The sequence below is a fragment of the Bos taurus genome, chromosome 2 (assembly GCF_002263795.3).
Source record: "Bos taurus isolate L1 Dominette 01449 registration number 42190680 breed Hereford chromosome 2, ARS-UCD2.0, whole genome shotgun sequence".
NCBI classification, from domain to species: Eukaryota; Metazoa; Chordata; class Mammalia; order Artiodactyla; family Bovidae; genus Bos; species Bos taurus.
The window spans coordinates 29,285,639-29,298,575 of NC_037329.1; positions in this window are offsets into that span (position 1 = coordinate 29,285,639).

Genomic DNA, 12,937 nt, shown 5'->3' on the forward strand with positions numbered 1-12,937 from the left:
TTAACCCATATTTCTCCTTTTCAGTGGAGTATAAGTACATATATTTAGCAGTGATGTGTGAAGTGACATGGCATATTTGCCAATCTTCATAGAACATAATTTTGCCCAAAGATTTGGGGATATTTTTTATAAATATACAAACTCGTAAATATATACGGAGATAGATCAACTGACAGGTAAAGGATGATTTTCCAAAAAGAGTAAAACCATGATTCTCATACATATAAAAGGCATATATGCCAAATATTTTGTTCGACTCATTAATTAAAAGGGGAATCAGTAAGATGTTACTAATCAAAGAAGGACTCACAATATCATATATCGATAGATTAAAAATGGCTTAAATTAATTTATACATAGGTACACAACTTGTCAGTATTCAGGAGACAATGCCAGATTCCACTGATACAGTTTGGACCTCTATGGGGGAAATATTATCTTCATTACTATCCCTTATCTAAAACTGACAGAGTTGGATGAACCAAGAAAGTCTTGCTGTCAAGTCTGTGTTTGCAGTTCCCACTGCATTTCCATTTCTGGGAACTACCTCGGCAGCAGGAGCATGAGTCACTCTAGACTGGGAAGTCAGTGCATGGCCTCTGCAACTGAGCTGCATGAGATCACATCCCAGCTCTGCTGCTTTTTAGCTCTTGTGTCCTGTTCACATTAGCTAATATATGTGTGAATTGAATTCTTCAAAACTAAAAGGAGAGTGATTATAATAATGCTAATAACACCTAGGCCACAGGGATATTTGTAAAGATAAAATGAAGTAAAGCATATAAAGCACTTAGAACCCTGCCTAGTTTATAGTGAATGGTATGTTAATTATTATATTTGATCACAGTGACATGAACAAATATACTGTTTTCCTTAGGGTAGTTTAAATAGGTTCCTGTAACAAACAATATAGCCATGATTATTAAAGGCAGGTCATGGTTCCTCCTCTCGTATGACATGGATGTTAGTTCCCACTACCTCTCTGGAAAGTTACCAGTTTCTAAGTAGGAATGTAATGTAGTAATTATTTGAGATTTCAGAAAAGCTATGGTGTTGGCAGCTCTTATCACTGACCCAAGCATGAAATATTCTTTTTTAAAATTACCAGACAACCTCATATTAACTTATCCCACATAATTTATAAACAGAAGGTAAAATTATTTGCTTTAGAGATCTGTCCAAATATACAACAAATCATAATTGGTCTTTATTTTTTTATGGAAATATGAATGAACTAGTGACAGTGTAAAAAAACACATATATTTTAAGTAAAATAATCATTAGTATTACACATTAATTTGAACTAAAAGAGAAAGTAAAAACAAAATAAAAACCAATAAACTAGAAGATACCAGTAAAGAAAAATGAAGGATTAAAATGTGGTTTAAAAATATCAGTAAGCTTCATACCAGCTTTAATTGTACCAATTATTCATTTTTTGGTTGGAAAAAAATTCAGAGGGTCAGGGAGAAAAGGCTGCCATCATACATATTTCACTTCTCATTATTTGCCACTTTATCCAATTATATGCATCAGAACATTTTGTGTGTGAGGATTCCTGCTGAGGAGTATTTCTGAACTGGAAATAATTGAACTGGACATGAAATCAAACCCACTATGGAACAAGAGTCTGTACTCCAGAGGAAAATCATCTTGATAAAAAAGTCCAGGCTAAAGGTCACATCAATGACCCCAGCTCATCTCTTGGAGTAGCAGCTGGAGAAAAGGTGAAAAACAGGAGAGTCAAATGAGACTTTACAAATTTGAATTTGGGTTGAAAATACACAGGTACGGAACATGCACCATTCTGATTGGCCTGAGGAGGCAGTCATATGCCTACCACTAGCCAGTTTCTGTGACATGGGACAACCATGCTCTTTTTTGGCCAGAGTCACATGCTCTACCTCAGAAGCTATCTACTATCCTCAGGTGAACTGAAAAAGAAGGGTATTTCTTGCTATAAGGAGTCAAGTATACATCAGGACAAATAGGTATATAATGACCAAAATCTCTACAGGTCCACCACCATTACAAATAGTCAGTACTCTGTCTGATTCTATGAAAGCAGTAGCATTTTGAAACAGCTTTAAAGTAAAGAACAAAAGAATCCTTTGAGCAGAGCAAGTACAGAGTAAAGGGAGAGCAAAGTTATTTCACGAGGGTCTCCATTAAGTGTTTCATCTTTGAACGTTTGGCTAACTTTTAAATTTTTATGTATTGTTACTATTTTTTAAATTAAAAATGAATTAAGAGTCAACGGATTATTTTTCTTCTATGTTTTAAAAAATAAAAAGTGATATATTATCTAAATTATTAGTCCTATGGCAAAGATCTGTAGCTGGTATGGTTTTGTTACTTTTCTCCTGTGAATCCTGAAGAGAAAATGCTTTTACTTTAAGTAACAAAGGAAACAATGTTTCCTACAGAAATATTTCAATTAAAAACATTGAATTATTCCATCTAGTAGCCATTTATTTGTATATAATGGTGTTGAATTCAAATTTAATGGAACCATGTTTTACATTACTCATTTTCCTTAGATATTACTCCTGATGATTCATGTATATTTTGATGTTTTCATTGCTAACATAAAAGATGCCATTTGAGAATTTCTATTTAATTGGTAATATTTTGATGTTGTTAATTATTTTTAATACTTATGTCAGCAATTTGGTTGATGCTACAGAGCTGAATATTCAAAACAGCCTCTCTTCAAAGCATTTATTTTGCATTTAAAAAATACCTGAAACTGAATATCTTTTTTAATACAAGTGAAATATAAAACTTTTCAATGAAAAGATCATATTTTTAAAATAATGATTATAACATTTTCTGTCTCCTCTTAGGAACTGTTTATCAGCACCAGTTTATAAAATATGCATAATCACAATGCTCCTTAAATAATACATAGAATTTGATGCTTGTGGCTATATTGGACAATATTTTTATAGAAAGAGCATAATGAACAATCTTGAACTCGGCAGTTGATTTGAGTTCTAGCTCTCTCACTTACTAAGTGTGTATCCTGAGACTGACTATAGCTGCAAAGGACCTTTTGCTTATATGAGATGAAGATCCCCTGAAGAAGGAAACGGCAACCCACTCCTTTTGCCTAGAGAATTCCATGGACAGAGGAGCCTGGAGGGCTACACAGTCCATGGGATTGCAAAGATTCAGACATGACTGTGTGACTATATTCAGTTCAGAGACGGAAAGAATGATATTCAGCAATGCAATTCTGTGCTTTTGATGTTTTTCATAAATATAGTGAGCCAGTCTCTGTGAAAGCATACTATATATTCTTAAGGGCTACATAAATTAAAGACAGTATTGTTTCAGGGGTCTATGCATGACCCCTAAAGCAATATTTGTCCTGGGATTGCAAAATACCCAAGAGGGTCAGGGATTTTTAAAGCCTGAACTGAGTCAGGGGAGTTTCATGTAGTAGAGAAGTAATATGAAGAGGGATTTGACTGCATTGCTTCTGGCAGCTTTGGAAGCTTTGCCAGGGCATGGGTGCTTGTGACAGCTTTATAGCAGAACAAATGCAGAAAGCTGAGAAACTACTAACTATTGAGGAGAATATATTGTCCTGGAGAATTTCTGTATTAACTGGGACAAACTTGAAGTGTTAGAATTTTCAGAGAAGACATAAAACAGAGTCAGAGGAATATGTTTAATTACTGCTCCTTTATTATATCTTTATTACCAGACTCAGTTCAGTTCAGTCCTCAGTCATGTCCGACTCTTTGCAACCCCATGAACCACAGCATGCCAGACCTCCCTGTCCATCACCAACTCCCGGAGTCCACCCAAACCCATGTCCATTGAGTCAGTGATGCCATCCAACCATCTCATCCTCTGTTGTCCCCTTCAGCTCCTGCCCTCAATCTTTCCCAGCATCAGAGTCTTTTCAAGGGAGTCAACTCTTCACATGAGGTGGCCAAAGTACTGGAGTTTCAGCTTCAGCATCGGTCCTTCCAATGAATATTCAGGACTGATTTCCTTTAGGACAGACTGGTTGGATCTCCTCCCAGTCCAAGGGACTCTCAAGAGTCTTCTCCAACACCATAGCTCAGAAACATCAGTTCTTTGGTGCTCAGCTTTCTTTATAGTCCAACTCTCACATCCATACATGACCACTGGAAAAACAATAGCCCTGACTAGACAGACCTTTGTTGACAAAGTACTGTCTCTGCTTTTCAATATGCTGTCTAGGTTGGTCATAACTTTCCTTCCAAGGAGTAAGTGTCTTTTAATTGCATGGCTGCAATCACCATCTGCAGTGATTTTGGAGCCCAGAAAAATAAAGTCTGACACTGTTTCCACCATTTCCCCATCTATTTGCCATGAAGTGATGGGACCGGATGCCATGATCTTAGTTTTCTGAATGTTGAACTTCAAGCCAACTTTTTCACTCTCCTCTGTCACCTTCATCAAGAGGCTCTTTAGTTCTTCTTCACTTTCTGCAATAAGGATGGTGTCATCTGCATATCTGAGGTTACTGATATTTCTCCCAGCAATCGTGATTCCAGCTTGTGCTTCTTCCAGTCCAGTCTTTCTCCTGATGTACTCTGCATATAAGTTAAATAAGCAGGGTGACAATATACAGCCTTGACATACTCCTTTTCCTATATGGAACCAGTCTGTTGTTCTATGTCCAGTTCTAACTGTTGCTTCCTGACCTGCCTACAGGTTTCTCAAAAGGCAGGTCAGGTGGTGCCATGTAATTAGTAGTAACTTCTACTAAAGATTGGTATCAATGGTGAAAATACTTTGCAAGATTCTCTGCTCAAAGTCAGACATGTAAATTCCTGAAATAACTTAAATTAGCATGTTTTTATGATTTCTTCTATTAATAGAATACACGTTCTATTGTTATTTTTCTTTTTCAAATAATTTTTATTTGGGGATATAAGAAAAATATTTCAGTGCTGACCATCTGGTGATGTCCATGTGCAGAGTCTTCTCTTGTGTTGTTGGAAGAGGGTGTTTGCTATGACCAGTGCATTCTCTTGGCAAAACTCTATTAGTCTTTGCCCTGTTTCATTCCATATTCCAAGGCCAAATTTGCTTGTTACTCCAGGTGTTTCTTGACTCCCTACTTTTGCATTCCAGTCCCCTATAATGAAAAGGACATCTTTTTTGGGTGTTAGTTCTAAAAGGTCTTGTAGGTCTTCATAGAACCATTCAACTTCAGCTTCTTCAGCATTACTGGTTGGGGCATAGACTTGGATTACTGTGATATTGAATGGTTTGCCTTGGAAACAAACAGAGATCATTCTGTCGTTTTTGAGATCGCATCCAAGTACTGCATTTTGGACTCTTTTGTTGACCATGATGGCTACTCCATTTCTTCTAAGGGATTCCTGCTCACAGTAGTAGATATAATGGTCATCGGAGTTATATTCACCCATTCTGTCCATTTTAGTTCTCTGATTCCTAGAATGTCGACATTCACTCTTGCCATCTCCTGTTTGACCACTTCCAATTTGCCTTGATTCATGGACCTGACATTCCAGGTTCCTATGCAATATTGCTCTTTACAGCATTGGACCTTGCTTCTATCACCAGTCACATCCACAACTGGGTATTGTTTTTGGTTTGTGTCCATCCCTTCATTCTTTCTGGAAAAAAGCAGAATGGCTGTCTGAGGAGGCCTTACAAATAGCTGTGAAAACAAGAGAAGCAAAAAGCAAAGGAGAAAAGGAAAGATATAAGTATCTGAATGCAGACTTCCAAAGAATAGCAAGAAGAGATAAAAAAAAAAGCCTTCCTCAGTGATCAGTGCAAAGAAATAGAGGAAAACAACAGAATGGGAAAGACTAGAGATCTCTTCAAGAAAATTAGAGATAACAAGGGAACATTTCGTGCAAAGATGGGCTTGATAAAGGACAGAAATGGTATGGACCTAACAGAAGCAGAAGATATGAAGAAGAGGTGGCAAGAATATACAGAAGAACTGTACAAAAAAGATCTTCATGACCCAGATAATCACCATGGTGTGAAAACTGACCTAGAGCCAGACATCCAGGAATGTGAAGTCAAGTGGGCCTTAGAAAGCATCACTACGAACAAAGCTAGTGGAGGTGACGGAATTCCAGTTGAGCTCTTTCAAATCCTGAAAGATGATACTGTGAAAGTGCTGCACTCAATATGCCAGCAAATTTGGAAAACTCAGCAGTGGCCACAGGACTAGAAAAGGTCAGTTTTCATTCCAATCCCAAAGAAAGGCAATGCCAAAGAATGCTCAAACTACTGCACAGTTACACTCATCTCACACGCTAGTAAAGTAATGCTCAAAATTCTCCAAGCCAGGCTTAAGCAGTACATGAACCGTGAACTTCCAGATGTTCAAGCTGGTTTTAGAAAAGGCAGAGGAACCAGAGATCAAATTGCCAACATCTGCTGGATCATGGATAAAGCAAGAGAGTTCCAGAAAAACATCTATTTCTGCTTTACTGACTATGCCAAAGCCTTTGACTGTGTGGACCACAATAAACTGTGGAAAATTCTGAAAGAGATGGGAATCCCAGACCACCTGACCTGCCTCTTGAGAAATCTGTATACAGGTCAGGAAGCAAGAGTTAGAACTGGACATGGAACAAAAGACTAGCTCCAAATAGGAAAAGGAGTACGTCAAGGCTGTATATTGTCACCCTGCTTATTTAACTTGCATGCAGAGTACATCACGAGAAACTCTGGGCTGGATGAAGCACAAGCTGGAATCAAGATTGCCGGGAGAAATATCAATCCCCTCAGATATGCAGATGACACCACCCTTATGGCAGAAAGTGAAGAGGAACTAAAAAGCTTCTTGATGAAAGTGAAAGAGGAGAGCAGAAAAGTTGGCTTAAGGCTCAACATTCAGAAGATGAAGATCATGGCATCTGGTCCCATCACTTCATGGGAAATAGATGGGGAAACAGTGGAAACAGTGTCAGACTTTATTTGTTGGGGTCCAAAATCACTGCTGATGGTGACTGCAGTCATGAAATTAAAAGGCGCTTACTCCTTGGAAGGAAAGTTATGACCAACCTAGATAGCATATTCAAAAGCAGAGACATTACTTTGCCAACAAAGGTCCATCTAGTCAAGGCTATGGTTTTTCCAGTGGTCATGTATGGAATATGAGAGTTGGACTGTGTAGAAAGCTGAGCGCCAAAGAATTGATGCTTTTGAACTGTGGTGTTGGAGAAGACTCTTGAGAGTCCTTTGGACTGCAAGGCTTTCCAACCAGTCCATTCTGAAGATCAGCCCTGGGATTTCTTTGGAAGGAATGATGCTAAAGCTGAAACTGGTACTTTGGCCACCTCATGCGAAGAGTTGACTCATTGGAAAAGACTCTGATGCTGGGAGGGATTGGAGGCAGGAGGAGAAGGGCATGACAGAGGATAGATGGCTGGATGGCATCACTGACTCGATGGACGTGAGTCTGAGTGAACTCCGGGAGTTGGTAATGGACAGGGAGGCCTGGCGTGCTGCCATTCATGGGGTTACAAAGAGTCGGACACAACTGAGCGACTGAAGTTAACTGAACTGAACTGAAGAAAAATATGTAGAAAATTTTAAAGAAAGACAGCATAAAGCATAATATAAAAATCACTAAAAAATCCCAAAGACTTAGACATGAATATGGTAGCAGGTTGATTGTATTCCTTTCAGCCTCTCTCTCCAGCTGTCTGTACTTGCACATGCTATTTATCTGATGACCTATTATTTTGCATATTTGCAAATATACTTTACATGTGGTTTTATCAATTGCATTATACATTATATAATCATCGTTTCCCCACATAACAGACTCATTTACTAACTAGAATAGTTGCTATTACCACCTATTAGAGATTTCTTAACTTCTTGAAACAAATTTAAAAAACTTTATTATTGTCTCATATATCATAGTTTGGGGTCATTCATGTCTTCAATTATAAATGGGAATCCTCTGCAAGTATTTTAAGATAAGATTTCATAATTTAGGAAAATGAAGACACATTCTCACTCAAGAAGATGCTTATGTATTACCTCATATTCAACAAATGCTCACTATTGAAGTATTCAGACACAATTCATGCATTTTTTAAGATGTGGAAAAAGAAAGTGGAAGAAGCTGTGGCCATAAGGGACCATTGACTTTACTTTCTTTTTATGTTCTTTGTGTTCATTTTTCGATTGCCAGGTAACAAATTATTGTTAAAATTTCAGCTTAAAGCAGCACGCATTTTATTATCTCACAGATTCTATAGGTCAGAAGTCTGGACAGGAATTAACAGGAATTAACTGCTTCAAGGTCTCATCTGGCTATAATCGGTGTCAGTCACGACTGCATTCTCATCAGAGGTTTCAACTGGGGAAAAGATTTATTTCCAAGATCCTTCAGTTTCTTGGCTAAATTCATTCACTTGAAGCTGAAGAACTGAAGGTTTTAGTTTTTTGCTGGCAGACACCCTCCCTTTTGAGACTGCCTATAATTTCTTACCATACAGCCTTCTCTAATATGATCACTTACATCATGGTGGCTTTCTTTTTCAAAGCAAGCAAAGATAGACTAGCAAGATAGAGTCTTACGTAATGTTTAATATAGTCATGGGAATGACATCTTTGACTTTTGCCACATTCTGTTGATTAGAAGCAAATCACAGGTCCTACTCCCACTCAAGGGTTTGAACACTAGAAGACAGAGATTATTGGGGCCATCTTAAGAGCTGTCCCCATAAATGATTTTTAAAATTTTAAGTGATTTTCAAAATTCTACAATAAATATGTATTATGTTCGCAACATGAAAAAGAATAAAAATAAAAAAGCAAAAAAAAGAGCCCACATACAAAAATAAACAAAGGAACTTATATCTTTAACACAACAATGAAATAATTTATAAGATGATAATGATATTAAAAAGTACCATTTACAAATAGCTTAAGAAATATCAAACACATAGGAATAAATCTAACAAATGGTATGATAGATAGCTACATTGAAAAATACAAAATATTACTCAGAGCAATTTTAAAAGACCTCAGTAACTAAAGATGTTTTACGTAACAGAATGGAAAAATTCAACATTTATATGTATAAATCTCTCTAAACTGACACATAGTTTTAATGCATATCAATTAAAATTCCAGAAGCAATATGCATGTATATGTGTATGAGTCTGTAAGTTAACAAACTGATTCTATAAACTTAAATGCAAGCATAAATAAATTGGTAGAGCCAAGACAATCTTGAAGCAGAAGAACTAGATTGAGGAAGTTCACTAGACTCTAATATTTACTATAAAGATACAACAATGAAGGTAATGTGGTATTGGTGTGTAGGTAAACAAACAGGCCAAAGGAATGAAATCATGAGTCCAGAAATAGATTTGTATGTGGAAGATAACTTGATTTGTATCAAATGCACCACAACACTTCACTGAATGTTGGGGGGTGGGAGTGGTCTTTTCAAGCCATGGTGCTGAAACAAATAGATAGATACTCACATGGAAAAATAAATGTCTTGACCTCTACCTTATTCCATACACAAAAAGTAATTCAAATTGAACCATATATCTAAAAGTGATGCTAATTAAGCTTTTAGAAGAAAACATTAGAATATATATCATAATATTGAGGAAGATGGAACAGAACATTAAAGTAAGAATTTACAGATTAGACTTCATTAAAATAAAGCAGTTCTGATGAGTAAAAGACATTATTAGGAAAGCAAATACACAAAGCACAAATAGGGAGATGAGAGATGGAAATCTGATAAATGACTTAAATACCTAGTGTGTGTGTGTGTGTGTGTGTGTGTGTGTGTGTGTGTGTGTGTATGAAAAGTGAAGTCGCTCAGTCGTGTCCGACTCTTTGTGACCCCGTAGACTGTAGCCTACCAGGCTCCTCCGTCCATGGGATTCTTCAGGCAAGAATACTGGAGTGGGTTGCCATTTCCTTCTCCAGGGGATCTTCCCGACCCAGGGATTGAACCCAGATCTCTCACATCGTGGGCAGACACTTTAACCTCTGAGCCACCCCAGGGAATCCTTAAAATTCCACCAGGGAATCATACATATATATATAAATGCTACAAATACAAAATTTCAAAACCTAACATAAAATGATAGGCAGCAGGCTTGAACTGACATCACACAAAATAAGATCTCCATATGGCTAATCAACATTGACAAGGTGGTCAACATTGTTAGTCACCAGGGGATTGCAAATAAAAGCATAATTAGAGCAGTATACATCCACTTGAATGGCTAACATTAAAAATACTGAAAGACATAAATAATGGCAAGTTACTAAGTAATTAGAACTCTCACACATTTATAGTGGAAATGTAAATTCAATCACTTTGAAGAGCTCTTTGGTTGACTCTATGAAAGCTAAACATATATCATCAAACGTATCAAAATTTCTAGTCCTATCTGAGATAAATGTGCCTATGTCTACAAAAATTCATGTGTAAAAATATTCCTCACAGGGTTATTAAAAAATCTTTAAAAAGCAGTCACAAAATGCAAACAACTCAAATGTACACCAAGAGGAGAATGGATAAACGAGTTGCAGAATACTTATACAATGGAAATTCAACTCGGCAAGAAAAACATACACACCACTATTATACACAGCAACGTGGACAAAGCTTAGAAACATTGTTAAGGGAAAAAGACCAAACACAAAAGAATACACACTGCGGTATTCCATTTATATGAAGTTTAAGAACACAGACAATCTATATGATAGAACTCATAATAGTGTTAATTCTGGGGAGGGTATCATTGACTGCTAAGGAGCATGAGGCAAACTTTTGAGGTGAAATCTTGGTCTGAGTAATGCTTAAATGAGTGAGTGGAAATAATCAAAAATCAACCAAGATGCACAGTTGAAACCTGTATACTTTACTGTATGTAAATGAACCACTTCAAAGTAAGAGACAAAACTGTCCATTCACATCAGTCTCCAGACATCACTGCATTACAAGTACCAGGGCCATTCCTCAGTCTTCACATTAATTTGTAATCTTATTTGACCTTCAACAGTCCTAATTCTTTTTTGAAAAGTCATAGTTTTCAATATTTTGCTAATTTCTGAACTTTAAGTTATCCTCTATGAATAAGACAATACTATGATTTGTTTTTCATCCTGGTGAAGAAAAATTGCATTGTATTTTCATCCTGGCTGTGCCCTACTGCTCAAATCCTTCCTGGCTTCTGAAATTAGTAATCATCTTCTCCATTCTTTCTACTCAACAGCTAAGATATCTGAGGTCTAAAAGCTTACACAATCAGTACAGACTAATAAGACAAATAAATTACAGGCAGGAAATAGGTATAGAATCCTGGTTAATCGAACTTTTGTGACCGATATGAAGCAAATCACATTTATTGAATGAATGGCAAGGCAGATGTATTTTAGAAATATATTATTTACATTTTGAATATTTTTTTAAAATGTCAGGAATATATATTAGCATCCATTACTTTTAGGTCAACTGTAAATCAGAAGTGGGATTTCCCTGGTGACTCAATGGTAAAGAATCTGCCTGCCAATGTGGGAGACATGGGTTTGATCCTTAGGTCAGGAAGATTCCCTGGAGAAGGAAATTGCAACCGACTCCAGTATTTTTGCCTAGGAAATTCTATGATCAGAGGGGCCTGATGTGCTACAGTCCATGGGGTTGCAAAAGAATGTGACACGATTGAGCAACTAAACAACAATACGACTAAGTACTCTCAAAATGTTTACAGAACACATAGCTCATTTTTTCAACAGGAAGGTCCTGAGATAATACAACTCTGCCTATAAAGTCTGGAGTAGAAGAAAAGAGAGCAGCAGAAGTACAAGAAAAGTAGAAGGGCTTCTACTATAATTTTAAGAGATGATCATTTTAGAGAGATGAAGCCTGGCATTTAGAAATTAAAATGAATTACTAATTTATCATCAGTAAACTATATTAATGTCAATCAAAGAGTATGTTCAAACACTAATTCTCCATGTTTCTAATTCAAACGTATCTATCTGAACAATACAAATAAATTATGTTTATGCAGTTTAATTTCTTTATCTCAAAACATTTTCCATACTGACATATATCAATTGTTAAATTACTCATTCAATAATTGATTATGTACCTATCATCTGTCTTCCATGAATTTATAGAAATAAGCTGCTATAAATAGAAATCTAAGATGTCTACAAGTGACTTCCATTCTTGGCAGCTAACGCAATATCAGCAATGACAATTAAAAAGAGTTCTTTGGTGTTCCCTTGTTTCAAGGAGGGAATCTGGACAGTTAATCAGTGAAGACTGGTGGTAAGTGGTGCGTTTCACCAAGGGTTAGATTACCCTTACTTCTGTAATATGCCCCATGGCAAACTAACAGGTGTCATTGTGTATCAAGTTAAAAATAAATGGAGGTGCCTTATGTTAAACATAATCTAGATATTACCCATGTTGCTGATGTCCTGTTCAAATCTAAAAAATTTCCATTATCAACACACAAAAAAGGTTAGAATCTAGTACGAAAGTGAAAGTCGCTCAGTTGTGTCTGACTCTGTGATCATATGGACTGTATAGTCCATGGAAATCTCCAGGCCAGAATACTGGAGTGGGTAGCCTTTCCCTTCTCCAGGGGATCTTCCCAACCCAGAGGTCAAACTCAGGTCTCCCTCATTGCAGGCGGACTTTTTACCAGCTGAGCCACAAGGGAAGCCCAGAATCTAGTATCATACCTCTGAAATTATACTCGGAGGAACTTGGACCCAAAGGAAAATCCATATCAGTGGGTCTCAGACTTAGCTATCCATTGTCATTATTTGGGCATTATTAAATTATAATAAGTCTTTGTATCTTTGGTCTTGGATGAGGATCACACATCGATCTCTATTTTTATAATATTCCCATGCCAGGCCTGAGAATCATTTTTCCACGTGAAGAAAATGAAGTTAA